The following is a 17,369-nucleotide window of genomic DNA, read 5'->3' as shown; positions in this document are numbered from 1 at the left end:
CAGAGAAAGATCGCATTTCCGTAGTAATGAATATGACAGAGATTACCATAGAAACAGACAATATGGGAACAAAAACAATTATTATGAAGGGAGACAGAATAACTTCAGACGCAACAGTTCAGCGCGCAGTTACGAATCCGGGAGAAATTCTCCACCTCATGACCGACAAACAAGAAACTATGTAAACTACCGACAAAACGACAGACCTGAATTCCATCAGAGCTGGCGGGATTCAAACAGAGCAGGGCACTCTCGACAAGGTGAATTTGTAGAAGTTAGGTCTCCTAATCTCAATAACGACGCACGCCAACAAAGAGACAGACAATGACTCGCACCACAGGCAGCCACGTGCGCCAGCTGGCTCAGGGAAAAATTACATAGACGCTAACCTTGAGAAAAAAATTTTGCGTTCCTTACCAACATATACAACATGACAATTACTTTGAAGTTGAAACTCTGCACATTAGAAAGGGTAAAAGATTGCACCACATTTCACATGTAAAACTGTTTATTGAAAGATAATCTGCTTTTTAACTTAGTCTTTGCTATAAAATTTTTCACTTTATGTTACTAGTATGCTTTGTCACACTTAGAAACTGTTAACATACAACAATATTTCGAAGTTAACTATCCGGTCTAGAACCTAGCGAACATACTTAGACAATATTTACGATCGCATTGTTATAGTGAACAGACGACACATTGTTATTGTGTGTGTACATTCTTGCTTGTTACTTGCACGATCACGTGAAGACTGTAAAGTTTACATACTTAGAACATACACTGCTAATGAGGTTTTACTGCAACATTTTGGTTTACTTGAAAATACATTATGGATTTAAAGTGCTTTCTGAGAGATACCAGATGACACAGTGGTTAGTTTATTTGACAGTTACATGACTATATCACGATGCTACTAATCTGTGACACAATTTACATTGTTGCCTTTGTGTTTTATTTGCTTTATCTCTGCACAGTTTTTATGAATTCTTCTGGAAAGGAAAACATGTTTTAGTAGTAACTTTGTGGTATAGTTACAGTGAGACAGCCTTTTTCGTAGCACAACAATAGGTTACACTATAATACTTTCTTGATCATGGTATGGTAAGTAATAACTACGATAGCTATACGGATAGCATTTCCCTGTTGTTTATTACGAGGTAAGTACATTGACTTCTGCAGAACTTTGCTTGCAGAGGACGATAACTACGACACTTCGACAGAATTATCTTACAAGACGCACAGTTTAGCGTTGCAGTACACGTATTTGAGTGATTAATTTTGTACTAAAACCATTTAGTTTTCAAGATTTTTGAATTAGAAAGGTTTTCCGTGATACATTTCATTCCATTGCTGTAATCTGTAACACCTGACGGTATTATTACATTAATCCTCAGGGGGGGGGGTACATGCTTACTTTGTGTACTATGTGTGTGGCAAGCACAAGGAGCCCTAGCTAATATGGTATTTGCTTATACAACTTGACACATCGGTACCATGTTTCTCCAACACAGAATTACACAGCTACCTGATTATTTAACAGAGAAACAAACATTATTTTTTACTACATCAGTGACAGATGTTTAAGTAATTACATAGTTGGATAACTTCACACTTAAGGAATTTGTATTTTGTCTGTACTTTGTGAACTGTTCATATATTTTTCGGAACCATTGTGATACTATGAGAACTTTGAATGATGTATTTGGTATGGGATCAAGATTTTAAAGTATGTTTGAGGTAGATGACACTATTGAAATGAGCAAAGAATTTTTTTTAGGTTTTAAAATTATTGCAGAAAGCTACGACGTTTTTGAGATTTGGCTGAGTTTTTATGATGTTATTATTATGATGACAATGTGTATTATGCTGTTGAGGTATGTTTATGATCAATATTTTGATGCTATATGAAGAATTTGATTATGCTACATATTTATTATGATTAACTATTGAAGAAGTGTCGATGAATATGTATATGTGTAATAAGGTAAGGAATAATGAGTAGTGGTTAGGGACTCTGGTTTGTGAAAAAGGATGTTGGAAACCAAGAATCGTACTTTAAGAGTTATGAAATGTGTGTAAATGCGTGAATGTATCACAATGCTGGCGAAAATTTTTTGGACAGTGTTATATTTATAGGATTTTGTTTCTACATATTTGTAACGCAAATATTTCGACCTGTGAAATTTTTTTTGCATCAAACTGTCACTGTAGCGGAAACTGGTGTCGTAAATATTTTGGTAAGAAAGTTAAGCGACCACCTTCACATAATGCTTCGTGGGCACCAGCTGCGCGACAGTCTCCTGCAAAAAAGCCATTAGTGTGTGCCTTTCAGAGGCACAGGAGGAAAAAAAAGAGGCCATTATCCTTGCTATTGACGTTCCTATGTAGAAAGCATCACAAATACGACACGCTCATTACTTGGAAACATATGATTACTCGTGCTTTGTGCTACTTACTGAAATGCTTATGAATTGATGGGAAATATTCCTACATCTGCTCACCTGATTAGGACAAGTGTCTTTCTACAAGTATTGAGAGATTTTCTACTAACTTGTGAAATGCCTCATGACTACTGAATGATATTTTTATGCTTTACTTTGTACATAGGTGCTTATTTTATTTGATATCTGTTTCCCAGGTGTGTTGCATTATTGGTTTTATAAAATAAAATTAAATGCATTTGATTATGTGAACACTTTCTGTCAACAGATCTGTTAGATAATAATTTTATGATCCACATTCTTCAAAAAGAAAAGGAGCACTTGGAAAGGAAAGAACAATAAGAAGGGACTAGTAATGGTAACTGCATACATAATTTTCTTTTCAAGTACTTGATGATTTTTATGGTAGAATAAGTTGTGGTGCACCACTTTAATGACATAGACATTAAGATGTGAACAGACATTTCCCCTACATGAATTGTTGTCTTTAGTGTAATATTTGTTCTGCTTGAGCTATGTCTTATTTCGGTATAAGATATAGCATTTGCTGCTGCTGTTTGCCAGGCATAGTGCTACTGAATTTCACTTTCTATTACTCTGTTAAGCCATTTTTACTATTGATTTATTTTACTTGTTGCTGCATAGTGGCTCATATTAGTTCTAATGTTGCATTTTCTTTGGTAATTTAGATTTATTGCTGCTTGCTATGCCAATTTCCATTTTTTTCATTGCTGTTTGTGTTAATTGTTTTGTGCTGCTGCTTTGCCTCATCCCTTAGTTTAGCATCTGAGCTCAGTAGATTTAAGTTAGCTTAAGATGGGGTGGGCTATATAAGAGAACGAGTTGTGATGAATTGGAAGAAATGCAATGAGGAGCTGTAAGAAAATGGTTTGGCCAAAAAAAGGATTTTGAAAGAGGATGTGAACAAAAAGTAGGGTTTAGGGACAACAGGTTTAGGTAGGATTTTCTTGGAAATAAATGATGAGGTAAGATAATGGAAAATAAATAGTGAGGTAAGAAATATGTGAACATATAAATACAGAAAGCATGCTTGGATAGGATTTTTTTTGGTGGAAACAAATGTTGAAGTAAGAGGAAAGATCTATGGAATGAATTTTTGGGTTGGACTGCTGTACCAAATGTTACACTGAAAACGAACCCTGTCCTTTACTTTTGTGTTATCCCGCCGTGTGTTTGTGTACTCTTGTATATTTGTGTTTTTCCTATCTTTATGTGTTTTGTTGATACGAGTTATGTTGTAGAACTTTTCCAATATTATGTTATTTACTTTGTAACGATGTTTAGACATTATTTATCTTTTCTGTTTTGTTGCTCATGTGTGAAGTTGATGTTCCAAAAGCTATTCTGATCTTTTATGTATGTACTTAATAATGTATGTACTTAATAGTTCTTGTAACACTGATGTACATGTTTATTTCTATTATTTTGTAAAGCCTGTATTCCTACAAATGTTATCTGTATTATTATGTTCTTTAATGATGTATTTTGTACCTTTGTAATTGTAGTCTTATGTTGTAAATTTAGAATTGTATAGACACCAGTTCTTCAAAGTAAGTTACATTTCACTGCACATGTTTTTGTTGGTCATAGTATATGGACAATATGTGAGAAGTAGGGACTGTTAGTGTTTGCACATGTGTTGGTAATTCAGCAAGGCACAGGTTTACAGCATTGCTGGTCCTAAGGATACTTCCAAAAACCTTGTGAGAGCACAAGTGGTGGTTTATGGACTTGTGATATTGTCTGCAACACTCTTCAATGGTGATTGTGCACAGTCGCAACAGATGGCTGCTGGCCGTCTCTACAAGGACTGAAGTGGAGCTGCACCTTCGATGGCCCACTAATACCATTATTTCTACGACGACTACAGTGTGTCTGCACCTCTGGTGGCCCACCAGTACCATAATCTCTACTAGAACTACAGTGGGTCTGCTCTGTGATGACATCCCTACCAGTATTCTACAAAACTTCGACTGACTCTGCTGTGGGTTTGCTCTGTTGTGGCCCATTATCTGTCTGCATGTCAAGAGTCAGCATTGTCTTTCCATTGGAAGGACAACACTACTTCTTCAAGACTGCATGGATATCCACTACTTCCGTGTGCATTTTGTTTTACTGCTGAGACTTTGAGAAAAAAAACACTCCAATTTTACTGTGATGAATGATCAGGACTGTCTTTATGGACTGTGAGAAAATTTTAGCATTTGACCAACATTGTATCAATAAGTGTGTGCATTTGATATCTTTGTTATTGTAATTATGAGAATTTTTTTAAAATCTGTATTGGCCACTGCCAAAAACGATTTGGAAATTTTTTTGTGGGGAGCATGGGGGCTATGCAAGTAGGCTGTTTAGGTTTTTTTTATTGGTAACGCCACGTAACGCTCTGTATGAAAATCACTGGCTGTGCTGTGTGCAGTCTGTGGCTGGTTGGCATTGTTGCAATACTCGCCATTGTAGTGTTGGGCAGCTGGATGTGAACAGCGCGTAGCGCTACGCAGTTGGAGGTGAGCCGCCAGCAGTGGTGGATGTGGGGAGAGAAATGGCGGAGTTTTGAAATTTGTAAGACTGGATGTCATGAACTGATATATATAATATCACTTTTGAACAATATTAAGGTAAATACATTGTTTGTTCTCTATCAAAATCTTTCTTTTGCTAACTGTGCCTATCAGTAGTTAGTGCCTTCAGTATTTTGAATCTTTTATTTAGCTGGCAGTAGTGGCGCTCGCTGTATTGCAGTAGTTCAAGTATCGAAGATTTTTGTGAGGTAAGTGATTTGTGAAACGTATAGGTTAATGCTAGTCAGGTATATTCTTTTGTAGGGATTTTTAAAAGTCAGATTGCGTTGCGCGAAAAAATATTGTGTGTCAGTTTAGTGTTGATCAGCATAAGTAAAGAGAGTAATGTCCGAGTACGTACAGTTTTGCTCAGCTGTTTGAAAAGCAAATAATGTAAGAGGTTTATTAGCACAGTAATTCATTAATTTTTCTAACGGGACCTTTCATAAGGCAACACCTTGAAGATTGTATAAGTATAGCATTCATTACATTGAATCCTAACATATAGAGCATCTTCACAAAGTTCAAAAGCAAAAGAGTAAGTAATTTCTTCAGAGAGTAATTATGTCTCCATATGTCGCATCACATTCATCAAATCAATCTCGCGTTACTCATTGTCTATAGTAGCTAATATAATTCCTTGGCGCCTATGCTACATGTATACCAAATTCCATCGAACTCAGTTCAGTGATTCAGTCGTGAAGGCGTGACAGGCAAAGCTACTTTCATATTTGTCATATTAATATGGATATGGGCTTCGCTTATCTATTTAGCCCATACCAACTTTTCAAGTTCGACGACAGCTGCGTAATCGCCCAAAAATATGATTAACATAACTAAGCAACAGTTTATGTTTGACTTGCCCTGACCAGTTGATGCAAGGTCTGTGAAAATTTCTCTGTTGTACTAGTCCGTCATCTCAAGTGATTTCACTGCAGATTAGACGTTGCATATCACCCAAAATCCTACTACTTCAGCTACTATCAAATGTCGTCTATTACTGTTTTTGCTACCTCTACCAGTGCAGTTACATCATCTTCTTCATGTTCTTGTTCTTCCTCTTCTTCTAGTACCAATGTTACTATTACCATTACCACTTCATCTACTACCAGCAAATGTGCACTCTTACTACTACCACTAATACCACTTTTACCACTACTTACTATACTATCACTCTTCTTCTTCCTCTCTTTATTATTATTCTCTTTCTTCTTCTACTACTTCTTATTCTTCTTGATCCTCATTCCTGTACAACTGCTACTGCTACTACTCGTGCTAATTCAACCATTCTGCCAAAAATTTTCTGCTTCTGCTCCTTCTCCATCCTTTAATATTAGTTCAACTTCTTGTTCTTCTTTCTTTTGCTTTGTTTCCTCCAACAATTTTGTTTGTTTTCTTCTTTTTCTTCTGCTACTACTAATACTATTACTACTACTTCTATTTACTACATTAATTTGGCTCTATTGTACTTACAAATGCTGCACACATGGACATTAACTATATACAATCAACACATTATTTTTAATAATTCCTGATTTTTTCGTCCCCTGCAAATCAGAAACTGTCAGCACTAGAGAAAATAATAATTATGTACTTTTTAGTAGGAAATGCAATGCATCACAATTATATAGTGACAAATATTTTCGGTGGAAGCCACTTGTACTATTCAAGATAAACATATAAAATCCTAACCCCATGCTCACACTCCAGCTGTCAGGATATTTAGTATCATGCACATTACACTAGCTCCTACCACTGTACACACGACTTTTTCCCTAATTTTCCTTCGTTGATTAATGTAAGAAGTTCAGAACTTAAAACTTGACTACAAGCCATTTTCAAACGGGTCTGAAACTATTATTGTTGATGCATCATATAATGGATATATAAATATTTTACGTAGTAACAGGTGATTACCGAAGCTTTCACATGTACAATATAAGCACGAAAGAACGTACAATTTATACGGTTCCGTTGAGAAGTTGCTTCACATGATAGCAAAAGTAGAAATCTGATCCAGTTTGATAGTTTTGTGCAAAGTTCTATCGAGAAAATAATGGGTGCCTAATGACGATAAAAGCTCTACAACCCTACCCAAAAAAAAAGCATTGACGTGGCTTACCTGAAATTTTAAATAACATCCCTTACCAATAAAAAGCTAAAAGTAATCTTTAGATTTAATAAAAATATAAAATTGATGCAGATGTCGGTTCGTCCAGGTCGAGTGTAACGTTCCATCCTGCAGCGTGAAAGTGCAAAGTCAGAACAGAGGGAACTCTAAGAGGGCGCTAGCGTGTGTTGTACGCATTGTGGATTGTTTACAAGTGCGTGATTATTAACGTCTAGATGCAGCTGCGAACTTGAGGAGTACCTTCACGGAAGCTGTCAATAATGGCGCCTTGTGTGTACCCTGTTTTGTAGTGGGCACAGCAAATTGATTTCAGGTGTGCGTAAACATCGTTTCCTTCACATATATCCTTAAAAATTCCTTCTTTGTCTGAAGGACAAAGACGTTGTTTACGATACTGTACACCTGTAGCTCTCTTGTATGATGTGAGCAGCGAAGTTGGACTTACGTCCTATGTTTTCCTTTTTGAATTCTCTGTGTTTCCTCCATCGCGTTTTAAAGTTCTTCCCTTTTCTCCAGTGTACCAAGCCTTAAAATGAGAGCACAAAATTTTCTATATTCCACAGTCATCTGAGCACCCTCGGAACAAGGAGAAACGAATAATTATCGGTATTATGTATAGACTAATGCTTTCGTAATTTATCCGTGCTGCAGTCGGTAAAAAATGATTCCTTATAGTATCACTTTGTCTGTCTGTCCGTCCGACTCTTAAGACTCGTTTTTTCTCAGGAACTAACTTGAAAGTTTCTGTTGGATATGTGACGTGAGGAGAATCCTACTATACGCCATTTGGTATTTCCCCGGCTTATTGCCCCTCTGCAGGAGACGGTGGTAGTACAGATACCGTTTGCCACAGAGTAGCTTGTCAGGTGAACGTGGTCTGCTAAGCTGTGTTGAGTGGTACTTAAGATAGATAAATAAATTAATGAAAGCAATTTGAAGTGAAGTAGAAATTAGAAAATAAATGGAAAACTTATTTTAGTTTAGAAGAGCTACACAATGGAAAACAGCGGGCAGAACAGCAGAGGCAATGACCATGAAGTCAGCAAGTTCAGGAGAAGCCATCGCCCTCCTAACATAAGCGGCCGATGTCGATTCAGCCGCCAGGGTATCGCCCGACCGGCTCACGTGTTTCTCAGTTGTCACATGTGATCACAGGCCCTCGCCTACATTCCAAGAGCCTATGACCTACGTTAAGAAGATTCTTGGAGAAGCTTTTCAACCTGCCAGAAGAGGCAATGACTGTGAAGTCGTTCACCTTCAGTGAACTGAAGTGAATAAATACGCGAGACGCAGTGGGCCCGACATGGAGAGTTGCAGTAGTTTTCAGTCAGTTTCGGTGCTGAAGACAGTCATGCAAGAAGAGACTACATCGTACACAGAAGCACCAAGGCCGCCGCTGTAATGGAATAGCAAGCAGCAGCCTCGGCGCCAGAAGACAGAAGGTATTTGATTTTTACGTACCCGGGTGACTCGTGAGGACGGGAAGGAGACGGCCTCACATCAGCAGTCACCTGTGAGCTGGGATGAAGATCTGACAGCAGAAGACTGGGAAGCGGGAGTCCGTTGTTCGAGTTCGGGACACTGGCCTTCCCCCGCCGCGCCGCTCCGCTGACCGACGCACAACACTAACACACGCAGCCGCTTAGAGAAAAGAAACAATGGGACGCCACATCCAAGGTATCACCATCCGATTCACGACTTCGTTCTCAATAATTAAAAGGGCCACAGCACGATGCGCGTCTCCAGTCAACTGGGCGAGACAGTGACACGAGATACACACCGCCAGACGTAATCAGACGCCGCCGCTGTCGCAGCAGAAGGCCTCGCAAACGACGCAGCTGCCACTCTCCGTGCCAGAACATCCAGTAAGGAAACAGTTGTACAAAACTTTCAATAAAAGTTATGTAAAAATGCTGTTTCATTCTACCTCATACCCGAGCCAAGGAAGAACCCACCCTGCCCATATGATGTTAGGGTGAAAATGCTAAATAAATTAATTTTTCTCTCTTGACATAATGCTTCAGAATCAAATGCCCTTTGCAGTAATGCTCATCTTGACAATTGACTAGCATCAAAAGAGAAAACCCAGTTACATTTAGTGACAGAAGCGTTACAGCTGCGCGTGTGGGTCAGTAAAGAGGTTTTTGGGTTAGTAGCGTCACGGCGAAGGTTGTGAGACAGGCCGACACTGGGAATACATCCGTGTTTGTGTCACAAAACGTCTTCCCTGGACATGGAGTGACAGCACCACCTCGTTGCGGTTGAGGGCTATTTGTGTGCAATTAATCTCCTCTTCTTACTCAAGTGATCGCTGGTCGCACTGTACTGGTGTTCGTAGTCGTGTTGACTGTGGACGGTGTCTACGCCTACAGATCCTGTCTCTGCTGTCCGGAATAGACTTCGGTCAAAGCACAGCTGCACGATCTGCACAGAACCCACTGCACTGTCACTGCACCCTGGTTGCATTTACAGACGAGTGCTTGTTCACTTCATGCGAAGCTGAGTAATTCTACTATTCAATAAGTGGTGATCTATACATTACTACTGCTGCTGGAGAATCATCAATGTTTCTGCCACGGTTGCAGTGGCCTTCTTCTGGACCTACTGGTGCGTTCTGTCTATGCAGTGTCCCTAATAGTTTAATGTTGCTCTTCACTACGCATTCCAATACGTCATAATGTTAAAAGATATTTTGTTTCATTCGTCACTTAAGGAAGGAGGAGACGGATCTAACACCACCCAGCGCCGAAGAACTCGGTCATCCTTTCTTTGGTAATCCGTGCGCTGCGCCTAAGTGATGCTCAAAACAAAACACCTGAGCGTAAAAGGCTACGCACAACGTTTCTAGCCAATGGCTACAGCAATAAGTCGATCCATTCAGCCTTGTCGACCAAACCAAGTAAGAAAGATAAGCAAGAAATGGACAAACTGCAGCTAACAGTGCGCTTACCTTGCGAGGTGCTGGGGCTATCAGTGTATTTAACACTAGATTCTTCTAGAATCTACATATGGAAATGATGATCTAAGCCTCCCCTTTTCTAATTCCTACTTTTGCTGTTGCGAATGGATTAAGAAGAAACGCGAAATGACCATAATCGACCCTGCAAGTGGAGTAGAAAAGAGCTTGGCACCTGCAATAATTTAATTTCGTAAAGGAACGTTTCATTAACCGATCCACAGAATGAAAGTTCTGTGAAAAGTAACAACTTGATTTATTATGACTAAACTCAAAATAATAAACAAAACACATGAAACATTTACAATACGTCAAATTGGATAGTCAAATAAATGCTATTAAGGTGAAGTTGTCGATAAAATAGATTGTGACATTTATGACGAAGTGGTATGTGGAGCCAATTCCTTGCAACTCAAATATTAAGAGAAACACCCAGCCAACCCAACATTAATTGCTGCTACAGTAGTGAGAACTCAGACAATGAACCCCCAAGACAGAACAAAGTTACGAAAGACAAACAGGCGCGCTCTGCTGAGTTCTGACTATCACAGAGCAAAATTCCCTACCCTGCTGGTGCTGCGGACGTACATTACCAAGGTGTCTTCTTAACTGCAAGGACGCGATCTGGCGTACCGGAAGCGATGGCTGGTTGCTTCGACGTCCTGTCGTGGTGATGATAATGTCAAGAGTATAGCCCGAAACAAATTATCTTGGTGTGGTTGTTCCGGACCAAAGACTTCCTATCAATACAAATGCGCCTCTGAGGGAGACGAAGAACGCTCGCCACACAATCATTGACGGTACAGTGATTGATTTTAACAAGCGAAGTCACACAGTAACTCCGATACAGTCAACATTAGCTAAAACTGCTCAAGATGGACAATATAGGGCGCTTGTACGCAGAACGCTCAATTGCCAACTGTACTCGGAAAGTCGAAACTTCAGCAACTTCGTCAAACAGTTAAAATTAAATATATGTATATTAGACAGCCAACGGAAGGCAGGCTGTCCAGAGCAGCGAGAGCTCAGTCTTGTAACCTACTCCGACCGAAAGGCGAGAGCCGACCTCTCAAGAGCACCAGTATAAGCCGATCACAGAACATTCCCGCCCCCACGACAGTGGCCGTGGTTAAACGATCCAATCAGTAACTCGAAAACCAGCGGAAAATTCCACTCTATTGCAGAAATACTACCATTCCAGCAATGGAGGTTCTTGGCACCAATTTCTGTGCCGATCTTGCTACGTCATGGAGCTATGCCCTGAGCAAGCCAATCACGGTTACAATTTTGCAGAAAACGCAGGAATTTGCCCGCAAAGACTGCATGGGAACACAAGTCATTCCCTGGTAGCCTGCCAGAAAGTGTTATCACTAAGTTTCTGCGAAGTAACGGAATCTCAAGCCCAGCCGCTCCTTCCGGCCACTGTGGGCGTGTCGCTCCCGCTCTTATGACAATGTCGGCATCTGGAGAGCATCCACTCGGTCCCAAACGCCCATCGGCTTAACCCCTTCAAGCTCAGTAGAACCCGCCTGTGACTGGACCACCCGGGTGACGCGAGACGCTGTGTGGGAAGTCCACGTGTGAAGGAATAGCAACTTCTCACTGCATGCAATTAGAGAGGAAAATCGAGTTACTCAGAGTAAGATAGAAATATGAGAGGGGGCTCATGCCACCTCTCACCCTTGTGTGAAAAATGTTACTGACCAATTAAACAAACACCTTCATCGTGTTGAGGTGAAGCCTGTCTTCTATAGTGGTCACAGGATCCAGGACGAGCTAGGCTCCACTAAGGACATTGCACGCGTGTTCAAGGTGGAATGCGAATCTGGAGAGGCGTACATTGGCGGGACTGGCAGGCCAATAGCGACGCGCGTTCGTGAACATGAGCACTATATTGGTCTAGGACAGCACAAAAAATCTGCACAGGCAGAACATCAGCAAGACTGCGGAAAAGAAATGAAATTCAGCGAAGCATGTGTGTTGACCAAGCAGCCTGATATGACGAAACGCAAAATCATAGAGGCCATAGTAATACACTACTGGCCATTATCATTGCTACACCACGAAGATGACATGCTACAGACGCTAAATTTAACCGACAGGAAGAAGATGCTGTGATATGCAAATGATTAGCTTTTAACAGCATTCACACAAGGTTGGCGCCGGTGGCGACACCTACAAAGTGCTGATATGAGGAAAGTTTCCAACCGATTTCTCATAGACAAACAGCAGTTGACCGGCGTTGCCTGGTGAAACATTGTTGTGATGCCTCGTGTAAGGAGGAGAAATGCGTACCATCACGTTTCCGACTTTGATAAAGGTCGGATTGTAGCCTATCGAGATTCCGGTTTATCGTATCGCGACATTGCTGCTCGTGTTGGTCGAGATCCAATGACTGATAGCACAATATGGAATCGGCGGGTTCAGGAGGGTAATTCGGAACGCCATGCTCGATGCCAACGGCTTCGTATCACTAGCAGTCGAGATGACAGGCATCTTACCTGCATGGCTGTAACGGATCGTGCAGCCACGTCTCGATCCCTGAGTCAACAGATGGGGACGTTTGCAAGACAACGATCTGCACGACCAGTTCGACGACGTTTGCAGCAGCATGGACTATCGGCTCGGAGACGATGGCTGCAGTTACCCTTGACGCTGCATCACAGACAGGAGCGCCTGCGATGGTGTACTGAACGACGAACCTGGGTGCACGAATGGCACAAGGTCATTTTCTCGAATGAAACCAGGTTCTGTTTACAGCATCATGATGGTCGCATCCGTGTTTGGCGACATCGCGGTGAAGGCACGTTGGAAGCGTGTATTCGTCATCGCCATACTGGCGTATCACCCGGCGTGATGGTATGGGGTGCCATTGGTTACACGTCTCGGTCACCTCTTGTTCGGATTGACGGCACTTTGAACAGTGAACGTTACATTTCGAATGTGTTACGACCCGTGGCTCTACCCTTCATTCGATTCCCGTGAAACCCTACATTTCAGCAGAAAAATGCACAACCGCATGTTCCAGGTCCTGTGCGGGCCTTTCTCGATACAGAAAATGTTAGACTGCTGCCCTGGCCAGCACATTCTTCTGATCTCACACCAACATCCGGTCAATGGTGGCCGAGCAACTGGCTCATCACAATACGCCAGTCGCTACTCTTGATGAACTGTGGTATCGTGTTCAAGCTGCATGGGCAGATGTACCTGTACACGCCATCCAAGCTCTGTTTGACTCAAGGCCCAGGCGTATCAGGGCTGTTATTACGGCCAGAGGTGGTTGTTCTGGGTACTGATTTCTCAGGATCTTTGCACCCAAATTGCGTTAAAATGTAATCACACGTTGGTTCTAGTACAATATATTTGTCCAATGAATACCCGTTTATCATCTGCATTTCTTCTTGGTGTAGCAATTTTAATGTCCAGTAGTCTACTTAAAACATCCTAATAATATTAATAGGGAGGATGAACTCAGGCTTGCCCCATCTTGGCTGACAGTAATCAGAGCCCAACAGACCGCACTCTTAACACGACGCACCATCACTACCGACGAGTAACTGCCCTCGCGCGGCTGACATCCAGCATTTGGTAAACAGCGGCCAACATCTCATTCGACGGTGACCAGCAATTACGGCGCGTAATACAAAAGCCTATAGACAACAGAGGTTACGTTCTCCCTCCTCCGCAATAACCATTCCTTCTTCCTAAAGTTACCAATGAAACGATCTACCTTCTAAAATTATGACGTAATGGCATGCGCAATGAACAGTAACAACACATCGTAAGGGACACTGTGTAGCTAGAACGCACCAGTTGACCCAGAAGAAGGCGCTGCAAGTGTGGCCAAAACTTTGGTTTGTGTCTAGCAACAGTAGTTTTATACATTACGACGCGATACTATACCCAGAAAACATTTATTTCGAGTGACTCAGGCTACGGAAGCCTACGCCATAGTAAGTGGTGGTCTGTTTACTTTATCTGTTCATGATGTCAAAGTCTGTCCACGTGGTCGCCATTTGCGTTGTGTGTATATGTGAGACCGGTGGTAACTGCTTTACGTTTCAGGTCTTATTATGCAATTTAATGACATGTATAAAACACAGTAGAGGCAAAGAAAATAGTACACCTGCCTAATACAGTGTAGGACCCCCGCGACCATGCAGAAGTGCCGCAACACGACGTGGCATGAACTCGACTAATGTCTGAAGTAGTGCTGGAGAGAACTGCAACCATGAATCCTGCACGACTGTCCATAAATCCGGTAGAGTACAGGAGGGTGGAGGTCTCTTGTGAACAGCACGTTGCAAGGCATATCAGATGTACTCAGTAATGCCCGTGTCTGGGGAGTTTGGTAGCCAGTGGAGATGTTTAAATTCAGGAGAGTGTTCCTGGAGTCACTCTGTAGCAATTTTGAACTTGCATGCTGCCGCATTGTCCTGCTGGAAATGCCCAAGTCCGTCGGAATGCACAATGGACATCAATGGGTGCAGGTGACCAGACAGGACGCTTACGTACGAGTCACCTTTCAAAGTCGTATTAAGACTTATCAGGTGTCCCTTATCACTCCAGATGCATACGCCCACACCATTACAGAGCCTCCACCACTTGATACAGCCCCCTGCTGGATTCATCAGATTGTCTCTATACCCGTAAGCGTCCATCCGCCCAATACGATTTGAAACGAGACTCTTCCGACGAGGCAACATGTTAGCAATCATCAACAGTCCAATGTCGGTGTTGACGGGCCCAGGCGAGGCGTAAAGCTTTGTGCCGTCTATTCCTCAAGGATACACGAATGGGCTTCCGGGTCCGAAAGCCTATATCGATGATGTTTCGTTGAATGGTTCGCACGCTGGCACTTGTTGATTGCCTAGCATTAAAATCAGCAGCAGTGTGCTGAAGAGTTGCACTTCCGTCAATTTGAAAGATTCTCTTCAGTGGTCGTCGATCTCGTTCTTGCATGATCTTTTTATGGCCGCAGCGATGTTTAAGATTTGACGTTTTACCGGATTCTTGATATTCACTGTACACTCGTGAAATGGTCGTACGGGAAAATCCCCACTACATCGCTACCTCGGAGGTGCAGTGTCCCATGTGCGCCGACTATAGCACCACGTTCACACTCCCTTAAATCTTGATAACCTGCTGTTGTAGGACCAGTAACCGATCTAACGACTGCATCGGACATTTGTTGTCTCATATAGACGTTGGAGGCCACAGCGCCGTATTCTGCCTATTTACGTATCTCTCTATTTGAATACGCATGTCTATACCAGTTTCTTTGGCGCTCCAGTGTATATCGCCAAGACGTGTACGCAGGACTGAACAGTGAAATGGAAGTGTTCAAATGCGTCTTTATTCTTATGGGACTTAACTGCTAAGGTCATCAGTCCCTAAGCTTACACACTACTTAACCTAAATTATCCTAAGGACAAACACACACAACCATGCCCGAAGGTGGATTCGAACCTCCGCCGGGACCAGCCGCACAGTCCATGACTGAAGGTCCTTGTGAAATAAAATATGACTGCAAGCTTACGGCAGTGTAAACCCACTGAGGTAGGCGAGGATGAATTATGATGCTGCAGATCGATTTTTGAGGTAAGTAATAACGCTTTTGTAACACAACGATTCACGTCTCCTTATTTGGCATTCAGCGGATATGCTTGTTTCGAAATTGTCTGCTACTTGCATACAGTAGTTGAGCAAAGCGTAAATTGTGCCACGACTGAAACAGTTATCTGTAAAACTTGTGAGTAACGTTCTCTGTGTAATTTGTTATTGTGTAGTTTAAGTTCCGTTGCTAAATGTGTTTTACCTGAAGATTGTTTTGAAACTTAAATTCATGTTAATTTATCAATATAAATTTTGTGGAAGGGTTTGATAGACGCGTCTTTTAGTTACGTGTGGGGATTAAAATATTAATTTGAAGCAGTTACCTAGTTTCAGCTGAAACTTTTAACTGATATCTTTGCCGTTGTCCTGAGCTTAAATTTGACATCATTTTATCACCGCTATTTGCCCTCAGTATTGAATCAGGGTTAATATTAATCTAGGGTATTGTAATTGTTATCTTTTTAAGAACAAAGGTGTTGGGAAGGGATGGTTTTTGTAAATGTTGAGCGCTAATGTCTTGTTAATAGATTTGTTTAAAAAAAATTCTGTATTAATACTAGTCGACACTTTACCACTTCCTACTTTTCCTCCCAAGTCAGGTTATTAGGATCTACGTACGTTGGCGGTATAAGAAATGTTAAGTTTCTCAGCTCATGCCGTAAAAGATACGATCGCTGCAAATACCCCGTTTTCTCCGGAAAGTGTAGAGGTGTAATGTTGTAATTAATTTCAAAAATTACAGTCTACAATCCGCTGACGGTGTAAGTAATTTAAGATTAGAAGTCAGTGCAATCAAAAGAGGTAGCCATATATGTCACACCTTTTTATACTCCCAAACTCATTTCTAAAAACCAATTGATGTACTACTATCTTTGTACGAGGGTCATTCAATAATCAAAAGAGACAAACTGGTCTGGGGAAAAAGCTGTTAGTAAGGCAAGTTTGGTACTTTTGTGGCTTTACGTTGGCATTACTGCGATGAGCCCTGATCAGCTTATGTATCAACATTGTTTTGTTTATAACCTCAAAAATACATTTCAAGGTGGCGAGTCCGCTTGAAACGTCCACATTAGTTGAACAACGTTCTGATATTCGTTTTTTACTTGCTGGAGGCGAGAAACCAGTGAATATATATTGTAGAATGTCTGACGTTTGTGGTGAAGGTTGTGAGAACCGTGCAAAATTTTTATAAGTGGGTACAACACTTCAAAAATGGTCGCGACTCAGTGACTGACGAATACCGTTCTGGTCGACGAGTTGCAGGTCAACTCCCTCACTAGAAAGTCGAGTTGATGGCATTTTTCGTGCCGACCGCCGGGTAACTGTGGAAATGATAGTCGATAAGGTTTCAAATTAGTACTGGTACAGTTCATAACATTGTCTGTAAGAAGCTGAAGTACCGCAAAACACCAGCAAGATGGGTCCCAAAGTAATTGACGCGGCTACACAAGGAAGCAAGGTAGAGGTGTGCACAGAGCTAAAGGAACGTTATGAAAGAGAAGGTGAGCACTTCCACGAGAAAATTTTAACTAGTGATGAAACTTGGGTTCACTATTATGAGCCGGAATCGAATCATTGGAGTGCAAGCATACAAGCTGACCTGTCAAGAAAAAAATCAAAACCCATGCACCAGCGGCAAA

Source organism: Schistocerca piceifrons, chromosome 9, assembly GCF_021461385.2.
Source record: "Schistocerca piceifrons isolate TAMUIC-IGC-003096 chromosome 9, iqSchPice1.1, whole genome shotgun sequence".
Lineage (NCBI taxonomy): Eukaryota > Metazoa > Arthropoda > Insecta > Orthoptera > Acrididae > Schistocerca > Schistocerca piceifrons.
This window is presented reverse-complemented; position numbering follows the sequence as displayed.